Genomic DNA, 16,766 nt, shown 5'->3' on the forward strand with positions numbered 1-16,766 from the left:
GTCTAGGCCCGGGCCGGCAGCGAGTCCCCCTGGGGCGGGCGGCGGGGCGGAGACAGGGCGGGTCGGCCCCGCCTCCCGGGCTAGGGAAGCTCTTGGTGCGGAGTGAGCGCAGGCCCAGGCTGTGCACAGACCAGCCGCTGGCCAAGCACAGGCGCTGGGGACACCGCTCTGCACGTACACGGACGGACAAAGAAACACACTCTAACCCACAGCAGCTGCCCCTCTAGGCAGTATCCTAGGCTGGTTTCCGGGGCGGGCTGGGCAGGCGAAACCACTATACTTTTTTCACTCAACCCTTCTCCGAAACATTTTCTTCTCAAAGTGCATTGCCATTGAACGTGTGTGTGTGACCTAGCTCCACACCCACCGGCATCAGCGACATAAAGTTTCTTGCTTTGTTATTTTAAAAGTAAGTATTTCTCAGGTTAAATTACACAAGTGTTGTCCAAGACTGCATTTCTGTACACAGGTACTAGTGTAGCAACAGGCTGTTGAAGTGCCACTAGCTACCAGCATTTTAACCACGATGTTGCAGAGGGGTGGTCTACACTACTGTCCCGGCTGCTGCTATGTCTGGTGGAGTTGTAACATGATTTGGGATTCACATTGTTGTAATTTAATCCGAGGCGCGATTATTGCTAATTGAAAATGTTTCTAGATACTGCCCTGTTTCCCTCCTCCAGTGTTAACCCTCAACATGGAACCTCCCAGCCTGCCATCTGTAGCTGACTGTCTCCTCTGCACAGGAGGGATACAATCCATACCTGCACTCTGATCAGGAGGTATGATGTGGCCTGTTAACATTAATTCCCTCCTTACTGAGATTTCTTTAAAAAGAGGAATATTTAGGGATTTGCATTATGTAGTTAAAGCACTGCAAAAAACTTGGTGAATTACAAAAATAAAATGAAAAACCTTGGCGCTTGAGACAGAGAACAAAAGACTTTCTAGTCAGAAATCAGGGTGAAAGCAGCCTATGCTGTCTCCTAGGACTTTAACCTTCACCTTATGCCTTGTATTTTATAACACACAAGGTTGTTACAGCAGGGTGTAACCTCTAAGCTTATGTTACTGTGAATGCAGCTTCTTATTTTATCCTAAAAGAATTGAAATCTGTATTTTTACATTGCCAGGAGTTCAACTGCATGCATGTTTTACCAAGAATCATAGTTCTAATCTGGTGACATTTCATCTCCTACTGTATGTTTGTTTTTCTTCCTGAAAGGAGTTGATATAGTGTTGTTTTGAATGTAAGTACTTCAAACTGATCTGCTAACCCTGCAACTAAAGTCTAATGAGAGTCTTGCCATTGACTTAAATGGAAGAAGCATTAGGCTTCTTCTTTTATTTTCAAAATCACTGGTGTTCCTACAACTCAAAATGCTTTTGTTCAGTGAGCCTTTTCACAGTTGGTTTATAATGTAGGCCTGGCCTTTTAGGCATTAAAATATGGAACAAGTAGAGGTATTTCATTTTTAAAAGTACATTTTAACGCACATTTCAATATTAATACACATATGCGTTATGGCCTATAGGATACAAAACAAGTTGAAGTGGAAAATCCTTGGCAACAACTCCATGTTCTTACATGTAATTATGTATTTGCTTATAGTAATGAATTACAATGGACACAAATCAGCAAAACTTATCTGCTTTGTCACCTCATATACATGAAATCCAATTTGCTCCCATTGAAGTCAAAGGGAGTTTTCACATTTCTTCAGAGATAGGAGGATTGGACACGGAAGTAGACCCAGCCTACTGTGCCAGGACAGGTACTCCCAGTTAGGCCGATTAAGGAGCAGGACTGCACCTGAGGCTATAAAGGGTCAGAGAGAGACACAATGAGAGGGGACTGGCTAAGAGAGAGAAACTGCAGGCAGTAGCACAGGTGTGGGGAAACTGTGGCCCATCAGACCTTTCAATACGGTCCTTGAGCTCCTGCTGGGGAGCAGGGTAAGGGGCTTGCCCCTTGCCATGCGGCTCCCAGAAGCACCAGAATGTTCTCTCTCTGGCTCCTACACATAGGGGCAGCCAGGACGCTCTGTGCGCTATCCCCATCCCAAGCACAAGCTCTGCAGCTCCCACTGGCTGGGACCAACGGCCAATGGGAGCTGCGGGAGCGGCGCCTGCAGACGGCAGCGTCCAGAGTCACCTGGAGCCTGTACCCCGACCTCCTCCTGTGCCCCAACCCCTTGCCTAAGCCCTGATCCCCCTCCTGCTCTCCGAACCTCTTGGTCCCAGCCCGGAACACCTTCAAGCACTGCAAACCCCTCATTTCCAGCCAGAGCCCACACCCCCAGCCAGAGCCATCACCACCCCACACCCCCCCAATCCCCTGCCCCAGCCCAGAGCCCCCTCCTGCACTCTGAACCCCTCAGCCTTAGCCTGGAGCCCCTCCCCCATACCCTGACCTTGTGTCCCAGCCCAGAGCCTTCTGCACCCTGAACCTCTCATTTCTGGCCCCATTCTGGAACCCACACCTCCAGCCCAGAGCCTATATCCCCTCCCAAACCCCAACCCCCTGCCTCGGTCCAGAGCCCTCTCCCATACGCCAAACCCCTCTGCTCCATCTCCAGCCTGCAGCTCCTCCCCCACACCCTGAACCTCTAATTTCTGACCCCACTCCAGAGCCCACACCCCTAGCTGAAGCCCTCACCCTCTCCCACACCCCAACCCCCAATTTTGTGAGCATTCATGGCCCACCATACAATTTCCATAGCCAGATATGGCCCTCAGGCCAAAAATGTTTGCCCACCACTGCAGTAGCAGGACTGCCAAAGTCCCCTGAGAGAGGAGGCAGTGAGAGCCCAAAACGTAAAGGGTGAGCTGAGGAATTGGTTTGTTTAAGTTTGGACAATAAGACTGCCTAAAAGAGACTGGGTATAGCAGCAAGTCCTTAGCAAGCTGGGGAGTAACCCTGTCTTGTGACACACTTCCCCTCCCAGGGCAGGGGCGGCTCTAGGAATTCCGCCGGCCCAAGCAGGGCGGCGCGCCACGGGGGGACTCTGGCGGTCGCTGGTCCCGCGGCTCTGGGGGACTTCTTGCAGACGTGCCTGTGGAGGGTCTGCTGGTCCCGCGGCTCCGGTGGACCTCCCGCAGACATGCCTGCAGATGCTCCACCAAAGCCGCGGGACCAGCGGACCCTCCGCAGGCATTTCTGCGGGAGGTTCACCGGAGCTGCGGGACCAGCGGACCTTCCGCAGTCATGCCTGCGGGAGGTCCGCCGGAACCGCCTGCCGCCCTCCCGGCAAAATGCCGCCCCAAGCTTGGCGCGCTGGGGTCTGGAGCCGGCCCTGTCCCAGGGACTCTGGCAGTCCTGCACTCCTGCTTTCGGCAGTTTACTAGCTTGCTCCCTCTTTCAGCCAATTTCCCCTCACTCGTACTATGTCTCTACTAGAAATGCTACAGTGGCGTATACTTACAGTGATGGAAGGGATTCTTCCTTGCTGTAATAAATCCACCTCTCCAAATGGTGGTAGCTAGAATTCTTCTCTCAACCTAGTGCTGGCTACACTGCGGCTTAGGTCAGCTTAACTCTGTCTCCAAGGGGTGTGAAATTTTCACACCCCCAAGTGACATAGCTAAGTTTCAGATGTAGACTAGGTCTGGGTCTCCCTCTGACCTTTTATAGCCCCAGGTACAGCCTGCCCCCTTAACGACCCAACTGGGAGCACTTGTTCTGGCACACGTTGCTGGATCTACTTCAGTTTAAGGGGCCAGCCACCCTGTGACAGGCCTAGTGTGATCATTTTTATTTGTAACAAAAACAACTATAAGTATATATGTGGTTTAATTTAGTCTAACTTTAAGAGCCTTCCTTAACCCAGTACAAGTAAGGAAATTAAAGGCTGAACCTGAAATTTCTTTGCAGGGTCTTCAAATACTGTGTGATCTTATATACTATACCATAAATTCTGCAGTAGCTTGGAACAATACATTGAATTAAGGATGGAGTTTCAGGCTTCACTTTGAATTTTCTTGCTTTTGAAGGTATTAAGTCAAACTGGAAATGTTATTTGAAAAGGTTTTGTGTGTGTGGTTTAATGTAAATGGTAGTCTAATTTCTGTGCCTTCAAGCTCTGGTAATGCTGTAACATAAAAGAACAAAATCCATGTGGCAGTATGACTGATGCTGCATTAGTCTGTGGGTTGAAAATAAAAAAAATTATAAATGATTCACTAGGTGTAGAAAATAAGGTAAGAAGACTTATTGGGGGAAAAAAGTAAAAAGGTTTGTTCTGTTTATGCACAGCCTAAAGAAGGCACCATAAAAGATATATGACCATCCACCTTGTTTTTATTTGTAAGGTGTATTTTATTAGCTTATTTTTATCAGTAGCAGTAAATGTTTAGTTATCTAGTTACAATGAGACCAAGGTTGTTTCAATCATTAAACAAAATGAAGTCTATAATTACCTGTTTTCTAAAGCTAGGAGTAAACTCCAACTTCCACATAATGTCAATGGAAAGATTATTGTAAAATTATACATGTTAATGGAGAGATAAAACAGCAAAGCAAGGGAGTAAAGTCCAGCTTTCTATTGTGCTTCTGTGTAATTACAGAATGCATCATTGAATAGGAAGGAAAATGTTTAGTCTGCTTCCTATTTTTTGAGAACAAGTTTGACCATCTCCAGTAGGGGCATATTTAAATAGGATGTGTATCCCAGGTGATACAAAATTGAGCACTAAGGGAAATAACCACAATTTTCAAACCTGTGTACAGATGTGGTCCCTCAAAAAAATATTAAAAAAGCACTAGAAAAGAAAGAAAAAAGGGCAAAACTAAAATGATTAGGATTAGGGAGAGGGGGGAGGGAAGATTAAAGAGAAAAAAGAGGCTAGCACTCTGAAAAAGAGAAAAGAAAGAAGGGGGAGGGGATATAAATATATAAAAATAAAATGATGAGAAAGAAGAGAAAGTGGAAAAAAAAGTTTTATTTTATAATACATATATAGAAGGAGGATCAAATGAAAAAAATAGGCAGCAGGTTTAAAAAAAAAAAAAAAAAAGTTTTTTTTCATGCAGCGCACAGTCACTTGTGTGGAACTCCTTACCTGGAGAGTTTGAAGGCTAGGACTATAACAATGTTTAAAAGGGGATAAGTCCATAAATGGCTATTAGCCAGAATGGGTAAGAATGGTGTCCCCTCTCTCTGTTCGTCAGGAGGGAGATGGATGGCAGTAGAGAGATCATGATCATCATTGCTGATAGACTCCCTCTGGGGCACCTGGCATTGGCCACTGTCGGTAGACAGATACTGGGCTAGATGGACCTTTGGTCTGACCCGGTACGGCCTTTCTTATGTTCTTATGGGGTCCTCAAGCCAGGCATCTAAACCCATATTTAGGCATACAAATAAACCATTTGGCATTTAGAGGTTTTAAACACCCACAGTTCCCAGCAACATCACTTTCCTTTTTTTGTTGCATGTTAAGTATGTGCTGTCACTCGTCATCTTGATATGAGGTACTATGTAGCTGCCTGGCTCTGATCAATAGTATTGTGTGGCTAAAGTCCTCGTGTGGTTTTCAACACAAGGGTTTCACTGACAATCTGAGGGTATGCTGCAGTAGTTATTCCTATAACTGGTTTTTGAGTATTTTTGTGCATTTCAGTCTCTTCCATGCTTTTTGATGCACAAGGAGCACATATAACCCACAGGCAGCTATATAATTTTTATTAAAAAATAAAAAGTCATCCAACTGTACAACCAGTTGTAGATTTTTTTTTAATGCACTAGTGTGTGGGAATACCCAAGATCCCTCCTCAAAAGCCCTTGAATTGTGGTAACCTTCTCCCTACTCTGAAGTGTTACAGTTGTATCCACTTTCAAAGTATGTCAGTGTTGACAATGGCCAAAGGAAATTGCTCAAAAATAGTGTGAGACATCAGTTTCTCCAGTGACTGAGTGTTATTCCTCAGCAATTCTCCAAGATCCTGGCAGCCTTAGAATAATGGACCTAATAACAAATTTTAACTCATATAACCCTTATATGGCAGCACTATAGACTGCCAGGGCAGCTTATCTATAACAAGATTAGCAATTATATCGTACTTTACAAACTTTCAGTTAATTATCACAACAGCCTTATGAGATAGGTAAGTGACAATTGTTATTCCCACTTTAAAGATGAAGAAAATGGGAAAAAAGAAGTCCAAGTCCCTACAAGAAGCAATTATTACAGCCATGACCTTCTGACTCCTAGTCCTGTGCCTAAACTACCAGGTCATATGTATCTAATCTTGATAGAAAGAAGTGATGGTTTTGTGATTAAGGCACTGGACGGGAATTAGGAGATCAGAGTTTAATTTTACATTCTGTGTGAGAAGTCTTTTAACCTCTCCATGCCTCAGTTTCCTCATCTGTAAAATGGGGATAATATTCTCACAACAAACTTGTGAGGTTAAGTGCATAAATTCTCATATTATGGTACAGAAAAATATTTAAATGAAATCTGAGGTGAACAATTTCAAACCTGGGTGCTTAAAATAGGCTCCTAAATAAGTGTCCTGATTTTCAAAGGTGCTGAGCACTCAAACTCTAATGAAGGCTAAGGGAACTCACCACCTATGAAAACAATCAGCCCAATTATTTAGGTGCCTCTCTTTAGGCATCCATTTTAGAAAATGTTGGTCTAATTTCCCATTAATGAGAGCTCACAGGACGAAATACTGACCTTACTCAGGCAAAACTGGTGCTGAAGTCAATGGGAGGTTTGTGAAAAGAATTGTGAAAAGTTCAAAATATGGTTCCTGTTGCAGTAAGGTCAACAGGTATTAAATAATGACAATAAAAATGTGATTGCTGAAAGTTTAAATTTTAAAAATAATATTATCTCCTTCAAGTATTGACAGCATCGATCCCTACTCTGAGCCATGCCAAAGGACTTAGCATCTATATTAGAACTTCTGGAAATCATGGACTGACCGTTTGGTGTGAAGTTATATAAGGAGACATGCCTGCCCCACAATTCTTCTCAGACCCCAGACTCCTTCTTCCTTTTATTTCCCCTTGCAGCCACTTATGTTATTATTCAGTGGGGGCAGCCACCTCATCCCTTTAGATGTTGTGCTTCCTGGGCAGATTGGCTCATGTAGGCTCCACCCTCAGCAGTAAGTCATGTAAGGTTAGCTTTCTTGTGAAAGCCACAAAGAGAATGTTTTCATTCTTCTGAGAACCTACTGAAACCATCTGCTGCCTTAGTGAGGATATCATCACCTGAGGTCCATTTATACACAACAGAATTGTCTGCTGGGGATGCAGATCATTTGGTGGATGGAGAACAAGAACCACTACAATGTCGTTCTTCTTCTTTTACTCATGCTAATATGATATCTTCTTTGATCTCGCCACTCTGTGACTTCAGAAGCTTTCAAGACCTTCTAAGAATGGTGGAAAATCTGGATATCCAATTTTTGGTAGTTTAGGAAAAGACCCATCAGTTGATAGCCTATTGATAATTAATCATTGTAACTATTTACCCAAGGTCATGGTGAATTCTACACCACTGACAAGTTTTAAATCAAGATTGGATGTCCATTCTGGCTTTGGAATCTATGCATCTATATCGTAGAGCTACGTAAGAAAGACAATAAGTGAATGTCTCCTGCAGCTGACCAGGGATATTGGCTCACTCTTGCATCCACACTAGTCTGATAAAATAGATCAGATTCTTCAATACAGGTTAAAGCATTTTTATCAGCACCTGCTCCAGAATCATTCATTGTGTTACTTTTTACCAAGAGGATCAGAAGCTGGGAGAGATTTCAAAATCTGTGCCACAAGAAAACGAAGCAAAGAGTATGGATGCTTTAAGAAGCATATCATATTCATAACCAACTATACAACTGTGTTGCAAAATTTCAGGTGTTGTTGGGGAAATATTACTTCTGTTTGTTGATTAGCTTCTCCTACGATTGTAGCACCTTCTAGAGATGAAGAGAGAGAGAATATCAAAGCCTTAGTTTCTGAATGGGAAAAAATACTTTGTAGTGGTGTATTTCACTCATGACACTGCAGTCAACTCAATTGTAACAGTTACAATGCACTCTTAATTTTGACTGAAGAACACCACCCTGTCTTTTGAGGTCAAGGTTAAAACAGAGGACATGCTATTTGAAAGCCCAAACCTGTTAATTGTCAAAATAGAAGACACTCTTGAGATAATGGACAGGTGCGCCTCCTTTCAGTCCTTGAGCCTTTTGCATACCATCCTGAAGAGGAAATCCACTCCATTCGGGTGTAACAGAGGTAGTCCTTTTCCCAGCAATGCAGATGATCTGTATCAACAGCTTCTTAAGAAACAGCCTTTCTCCAAACAGAATAGCAGTCATGGAAAAGTCAAAGCCGTCATCTTTCACTTTATCCAGAGCATCTTCTAATGAGTAGTAAATCTGATGTGATATCAGTGAGACTACCTGTAAATTGAGAGGATGTCCACTCCTCCATATTGTCTTATGGAAATAGTCTCTCCTTCATTATGGCACTCCACAAGAAGTCCCTCAGCTTTATTTTCTTATTTATTTATCATTCCAAGGAAATAAGCCAGACATCATTCCACAATGGAGTTAAGAAAATAGAAGAGGTACATGAAAAGCTTCAAGTTCTATATGTAAAAAGCAACAGAGTCCGGTGGCACCTTATAGACTAACAGAAGTATTGGAGCATAAGCTTTCGTGGGTGAATACCCACTTTGTCAGACGGAAGTTCTATATGATAACTTTAGTTTGTTTTAACCCTTCCCTAAGTCCACAAGATTGGTTTGTGGGTCTCAGTTTAAAGGTGCTTATTTCCACATTTCTTTCACACCAAGCCACTGAAAAATACTTGAGGTTCTGCATGAGCAATGACCAATTCTACAACAGAATACTCCCTTTTGGCCTTTCAGCAGCTCCAAGAGTCTTCACAGAATGCCTGCCAGCCCAGTGAAGAAATAAGTCCAGATTCTCAGCTGAGATCTGGACCCTTTGAATCACTCAGGCAGTCCAAGATGGTCTGATTCTGGCTCAAGTGGTGTAGAACTCCTCACTGCCACAAAGCTTGCAGAGGTGGCTCCTGCACTAGCTATCCCTCTCCCCACCATATGGAGTGTGTTGGGGAGAAAAGGGACATTATAGGGACAGAAACAGGGAGTGGTAGAGTGGAGCTCAGTTATGTCTATCATCCACTGATTCCATAAGTTAGAGCAGTCCATTGGCTGTTTTTTTCTTCTTGCTGGGGCCAACACACTCTGGTTCTCTGAGTCAGGGAGCTGTAACTAGCTCCCTGTCTCTGCTCTGCTCAGTGAAACTCTGTGGCAGGAGAGAATTTGGTCTGTCAAATTATCCATGTGTACTCTACTTTGGTAATTACCTCTTAAGAGCTTGCTCTCTCTCTACAAGGGATCTAGTTGGGCCTACAGACAGTGTGTGTTCTATTCTGTTCTTTGAACCAGAGAATATACCACAAAAATATCCAAGGACTTTAAAAAAAATAGCATTTGACATGCATTACAGAAAAATAATCCTAAATCTGGGCAATTCAGTTTGCAGAACATCTGAACATAGTTACTTTCAGAGTATGAATCAAACCCAAATCCATTCCCATCCATCAGCTTTATTTAATTATTTTGAAATCACTCTCCATTACTGCCCCCAGAACTTAACTTACATTTCCCCCGTTTATATTCATATATTTATAACAATCGGATATCCAATGAGAAACATACATTTTTGTGATATGTCTTACTCGTCTAAATGTGTCAACACACAGCAGAGGATCCCTTTTTAGAGGGTGCAAGATTTGGTCAAAGTCAGGTGCATTAAAAAGGAGTTAGACTAGAAAAGCCTAGTCTGGTTTACAAATCGTAGAGAGAGGCTTAAACAATAATTATTTGAAAATATTCAATTAATAGTAATTTCTTGCCATGCGTGGATATTCTACTAGACAAAAAAAAGCTTGCTTTGCAAAGGGGTTGTGACAAGAATTGCATCTTTTTGCAGTACAGTAGAAAATTTCAGAAACTACCTGCAGTTTTTATGCATCAACCACAGAGGATGTTAGTGCTGTAAAATGAATAACACAACATTAACTGCCTACTACTGAGAGGCCTGTTTGCCTCAAATTTAAATGGAAACACTGCAATTGTAAATTTGTAGTGTTCAGTAGCACATGTAGAGGATATATAACTTATAAACAATTTAAATATTGATAGATGTGAACATGGTACAGTACATCATAGGAACAAAGAAGTTAGAAATGGAACCCCAGCAAGTATAGTATGTAGTCCTTTCAACAGAGGACATGTTGCGTATTTAACCAAAACAAGTACTCTCCCCCCTCAATCGGTAGTTAAAGCTTATGCTGCATAATGACAGAAATAACAAGGACATGTGATAATGGTACTAGCCAGCCGCTCAGGTGCCATTAGGGAATAATGCACCAGTAAAGCTCAGAGTAACAATATCTGTGTATAACAAAAAAATTCTATATTTTTATATCAGTGCCCTTACTAGTATGGATGGCTATTTCATATCTGTGTATAGACTTTTCTTTTTTAATCCATTAAACAGATGTTAATTTCCTTTGGTAGAAAAAGAACACAGCAGATATTTTGGTCAGAGTCTCAGGCAGGCACTAATTCTAAATAATGCTTCTAATAAAGTAAAACTCCAGCAAAGGGATATAGATTTACATCAGTCTTCAGAGGCTGCTGATGCCACCTACAGACTATCAGCTATTTCTACAGCTTCTAAACTCATATAAAGACCTTTGTCTCTGAGGACTATTCTGACACTGACTCAGAGGACTGTGCACTTTTTGCCTTAAACAAAATACGCTGTATCCAAAAAGCATTTGCTTTCTCACATTGGGATGTTTTGTGCATGTCTGAGGAACTGAAGGATTTACAACAGTTTTGGAGTTAAAGAAATGGCCTGATGAATTTGTCACATGACATATGTTTTAATGTAAGTTAAACCTCTATCTTCATTAAGCACTGCTCTGTCTCTGATCTTTATATCACCATGTTCCCTATTTCTGGCAACCCACATCATTTTCTTCATCATTGCACACTTGTTTCCTAGTCCACATCTCTCCACCTAACCTTTCCATGGCCTCCAATCCATTGATGTTGATGACTTATCTGCCTCCTCTTCCTAAAATTATTCTCCCTCTCCTTCATTGGTTCAATCATTGAATTCCTGTTTTTTAATCTCTCCACTACCCTTAACTCCTTCCACCACAAAATCTGTTGCAATAATCTACAACATCTGCTTCCTCTACTGCATTGCTGAATGCTTGTGGAGAAACTCCCATGATCGTGTGGACTTCCTTGATTTACAAATTTGTTCTCTCTTCATTTAGAGCCTGATACTAAGCCCATTGACAAGAGTGGGCTTTGGATCAGGACCTTAGTTCTGCCATTTTCTTGGTCAAGCAGCACTACTTTTGAAAACCTCATAAATCCTATACCCACAATCTCAGGACCTGTTTTCCACCTTCGACTTCCTCCTATAACTCTTCCCTCCTGTGTTTCACAGAACCATAAAGATCTGGAATGGACTTTGAGAGGTCATCTAGTCCATCCCACTGTGCTGAGGCAGGATCCAATACACCTAGACCATCCCTGACAGTTGTTTGTCTAACCTGTTTTTTAAAAACCTCCAGACATGGGGATTCCACAACCTGCTTTGGAAGACTATTCCAGTGCTTAACTATCCTTATAGTTAGAAAGTATATTTTCCACTGCATGGAAATGTGGATGGAAGCACAGGGATTCCTGGGATGCGAATCGATGCATCACCGGCGTTGGGACAGGACCCAGAATGCCCCGCCCTCCCCACTCCCTTCCCACAAGCCACAGCACCACAATGGGAAGAGGGCTCTGTGGGATAGCTGCCCATAATGCACTGCTCCCAATGCTGCTGGAAGTGCCGCACAATGTGGCCATGCCAGTGCGCTTGCACCTGTCAGTGGGGACATACTGCGCGCTATGAAGGCTGGTTTAACTCAAAGCGCTCTACATTTGCAAGTGTAGCCATGCCCTTACAAAACTACTTCTCTGCTTCTGGTTTTTCTCCTTCCACCCAACCCTGCCTCTTCACTTGTCTCTCTGACATCTCATCCTGTAGGCTTTGTCAGGAACTTTAACTTAATGAGTGAAATTCTGACCTCAGTGAAGTCAGTGGGAATTGACTCCTCATTCCCATTGACATTAATGGGGTCAGGATTTCATCTGGTATGTGTAAAGCTGAAATCCTGCTTTCCCTTCCAGAATCTTCCTACTCTTCTCTTTTTCTGTCAATGTGCACTGCAAGACCATTTCCGCAGTCACTGAAGCTGATGCTTCTACCCACACTCACATATTCTCTTTGATACTTCCCTTTCTCTCACCTTGACTTCCAGGCTGTGTCAAAATATGGCCTTCTTCCTCCATATAGCCTCTGTCAACAAAGATTTCTTCACTCTGCTGTCATCTCCATTTTGACCGTTGCCGCTGTCTTCTCCCTGGCCCCTCTGACATCCACATGGACTCCGTTCCCAGTCCATTTATAGTGTGCCTTCTATGATTACCCTCTTTGCCCATCATCCCCATCATGTCACTAACCTCTCCCATCAGCACCATCTCTCCTTTTCCTCCTCCTCAAGTTCATCCCCCAGCACTCTGGGGGAGTGCCCCCTGCTACCAACCTCTGTGTACCATTCTGTGCACTGTTCCTGATCCTGGAGTCGCTGTGGAGATGGGGCAGGATCATGGTCTCACCCCCTTTCCTACCCATCTCTGCCCCTTTTGGGGTATCAAGTTTCCTTTGGGAAGTAATGAGGGAACAGACTCTAGTACCCGATTACCAACTTCTGCTCTAACCACTGCTCTAACCAAGTACATGATTTGTACTGCCACAGCCTGTTCTGCACCAGTTCTGTTAATACACTGAGGACTTCTGTTTCCAGGATCTGGCAATCATGTGTCTTTCACCACAACTGAATTTTTTAAATGGACTCCCCTGACTGCAATTCTGCCCGTAGGATCTTGCAAGAGTGGAAGGCTCCTTACATGCTCATCACCCCCTCATTGTGTATAAGGTCAAGACCCTAAGTCAAGGAAATAAAGTTGCCAATAAAAGTCAGCATTTTTTATAAAGAAGTATTTGTTTGTCTTTGAATATGTGTACTCTTTTCGCCCTGTGGTAAGTGATTATTATTTTGTAATGAGCGTGATCCAGGCTAGTACAGTTAGGTAGTCTCACTAGTTCAGAAAATCAAGATGTCTTTTGTGTGTGTGTGAAAACGTTAACAAAAATTGTGTTTTTAATAGGTTTGTATAAATGAGTTCCCAGATTAGTCCTTAATAAACAGTGTTTTGGAGTAAGACCGTGAATATGTTCCTATTAGTGCTGCATATAATTTACCAGAATTGGAATAGGAAGTAACATGATAGAGTTAAAAAAAGTGGAGTTACATAGGAGCCCTTCTTACATCTATATAGTTTTATTTTACATATTTTATCATACAAGTACTGAGAAATAATATTTCTATGTACAATATAACATTGTATCTGCCTTGAGTTATTGTTAACCATAACATTATGAATTTCTCCCAGGATTTTTATTTCTTCTCCTCTGTGAACTGGAATTACATGTACCTCTGTCCATTGTGATGTCTTTGTCTGGGGTTGTGTTAGGGAAGTGGTTTCAAGACCTAATAGCCAAAGAAATACATTGTATTTACCTGCTCCACATAAAAATGATGATTCCTTGCTGTGTATAAAACTAGGATTCTGTCTAATTGTGTTCATTTTTAATGGGAATTCCTAGCTTGAATATAATAAAATAAAACCTGTGTCTGTCAGGAATATGTTTCAGTGGTTCAAAGGGCACTATAATATCATTATTAGTAAATGTTTGCAATATACAATTCTTTGTAGGCTGAATTATTCATGCTCAGAGAAAAATTAGTAACACAGTCCAGAATAACTGCCCATTTTAAGAGATTTTGCATCTTTAATTTTTTTATCTCCGAGTTTGATACTGACTCTGTAATTGGGTTCTGTGTGACTTGAGGGAAGTAGTAGATCATCTGGGAATTATGGGAGGTTTGCCAGATTAATTTGGCCTGCTGCCTGTTGTTCAATCTGGAGCCATTGAAGTCCTGGGTTTCCCTGGGATCATGCTGCCAAACACTCCATATGGGATGCCCAGAAATATAGCCTAAGTTAGGGAGATTTAGTTCTCCCATGTCTCAATGGGCCTATACATTTTTAACAGCAATTCTTGTTTTTTGCCTACCAAATGAACCTTGAAAAGGTCTTGTGAAGCTTATTAAAGAATGAGGTTTTAAATTCTCTGAAACAGTTGTGGTTGACATAGGAGATTAGGGAGGATATTTATTTTGAGAAGCAACAGCCTTCCTATAACTGTTATGAGGAGATTCATTCCTAAAACTGATCAGCATGGGATTAATTTTCAGTTTTTGAATTAGGTTTAAGATCACTTTAGCCCTCAAATATTTATTCCATCTTGGGGGGATTTAAATTGGGCCACTATTTCAGGTTGAAATCTTCCCCAGATTTGTTTAAATTCAGTATGTAAACTGAACACTAGCCAAATGATAGTTCTACTGGGGAATGAGGGACTTGATTGTATAGTAAACACCAAGAGTTCATTGGACTACAATGCCATTTTATAATCTCACTGCTAACTCATATTCATTTCCAGTAATTTGAAACGTGTCATAGTTTCCACAAATGGCCCAATTACTAGATAAAATAGACAGAGAGTCTCTTTGTCAGGTTCCATTTGATTAAAAGGGAAAGACATATTTTACCATTAATAAACAGTTTTGTTTGTTGGATGGTGTATTTTTGGTCTTATAAAGGCCATAATTGTGTCCCAGGCCACTCTACACAGTCAAATGCCTTTTTTTCCCCTTTAAAAAAATCCATAAAAGAGCTCAAATCCTGACAGGTGAGTGCTAATGAGCCCGCTGATGTAGGGGAAAGGCGCTTGAGTAAGTGTGTAGATGCAATATTCCTTATAATGTTTTTTTTTCATTTTCATGAAACCCCATCTCCCTCCCTCCCACCATCTTTCCTCCCCATTTAAAAACAGCACATACCCCACCTATAATTTTAGAAAACAAACATATTGAGTTTTCGTTGCTTTACAGATCCAATGCTACAAAATAAAATATTAGGGAATAAATTAAAAAAGAGTGGTATGGTGGTCCAATTACACAATCCACATTAGACTAGTGTCCCGTGCTTAGGCAGAGGTAGAACAAACAGCAGTAGAGTCAGCATCTGTTATTCACTTACTCAGCTTGTTGGGCTCGGCAAGGGCATGTGGAGTACTTTGTTTATCTAAATAGAGATGTCCATTTTATCCTCTTGAGAGATCTCAATGAAACTTTCATAGAGATACTCTGCAATCCTCTCCTGAATATTTCTAGGGATGGCAGCCTTGTTTCTTTCACGGCAATTGGAGATTGTCCATACCACTCTACGATGAGTTTGCCTGGCACCATGTCAGTAAACAAGTTAGCAGTATATGGCCACAGGTGGCTTTGGGACACCAGTAGCAGCTGGATCCTCTATGACTTTGTCACCCTCAGGAGTGAGATATCATCCAAAATCACCATTGCCTGTGAAAACAATGCCAGTATTCATTACACTTTCTTTATACCCATACCCAGGGAGGGGCACCCAATGTTTATAGCTTTCATGGAACAGAACACCCCCATTCCTCCCTACTAGGCCATACTCACCATGGTTTGAGCTGCAGAGTGGTGCTGTAGTGGGGTGTTCCAAAGCTAAAGTGTCAGTAAGCATTTCCTATTTATGGGAATAATGTACAGGAGTTTTGAGACTTATCTTTCCTTGATTGTTGTGATTGTAAATCTAATGGTGCATTTGTATATTTTAATCAACAGCTTCTGGCATGATGGTCTTGTCAGGTGCCCTCTCCGTGCCTGCTCAACATCTGACCCTGATCAGGAGGAGAAATAAGAGGTTTAGGGAGGATATGTTCTGCAAGATCCTCCAATTCGTTATAGCTTCAGACTATAAGTGCAGGATTGGAGAGCCCATCTGAACATGACCATGGAGAAGGACCAAGAATGGAGAGAATGGTTGCTGCAGGAGAGGCAAAAGGACTGAGACGCATCAGGAAATACACCAGGAGATAATGACTTTGCTCAGGGAATAAACTCAAATGTTGCAGAAGTATTACTGACATACATGCCCAAACTCAGCAAACTTTCCAGTGCTTGGAGAACTCCATGGCTGCACTCCCTATATCCCCCAACATTCCACATGGCACCATGATGTACCTCCTTACCCCTACCTCTCCATGCTGGACAACAAAAAGAAAAATACCTACACATGTACCGATCTGACAAAAAATCCCAGGTTGGTGTATATGTAATCTACTATACTGTTGTAGCTTTTATATACATGGTCATAAATGTTCACTATTTACTTCCATTTTCAGATAGGATTTTATAATTTACTCTGTATAGTGTTGGTAAAAGTTTTTTAACCTGGTACATGTTTGTTTGCACTTTCATTTTATTTCCTGTTTCTTGGCACACAATAAAGTTCTGTTTTTTGATACTCTGAGCATCTTTATTAGTTTGCAGCAAGCATTACAGAATTCATAGGTGGAAGGCCTACCTCAGCAGCAAAGCGCCACAGCCCTTGTGTATGGCTGTTCAATAGCCCTTGCGTGTGGCTGTTCAATTTAATCAGACAGCTGGTTCACCTTGCTCCTCTGCCCTGGCAAC

At 42.1% G+C, this 16,766-nt stretch overlaps 1 long non-coding RNA gene across 1 annotated transcript; it reads left to right on the top strand.

Annotated features, from left to right (window-relative positions):
* Positions 1–81: 81 nt before the first annotated feature.
* Positions 82–16,596, top strand: LOC120369530. The gene is made up of 3 exons (XR_005583206.1): positions 82–409; positions 684–782; positions 15,915–16,596. It is a non-coding gene; the product is annotated as an uncharacterized LOC120369530 (long non-coding RNA).
* Positions 16,597–16,766: the final 170 nt, after the last annotated feature.

This window comes from Mauremys reevesii, linkage group 7, assembly GCF_016161935.1.
Source record: "Mauremys reevesii isolate NIE-2019 linkage group 7, ASM1616193v1, whole genome shotgun sequence".
Taxonomy (NCBI): domain Eukaryota; kingdom Metazoa; phylum Chordata; order Testudines; family Geoemydidae; genus Mauremys; species Mauremys reevesii.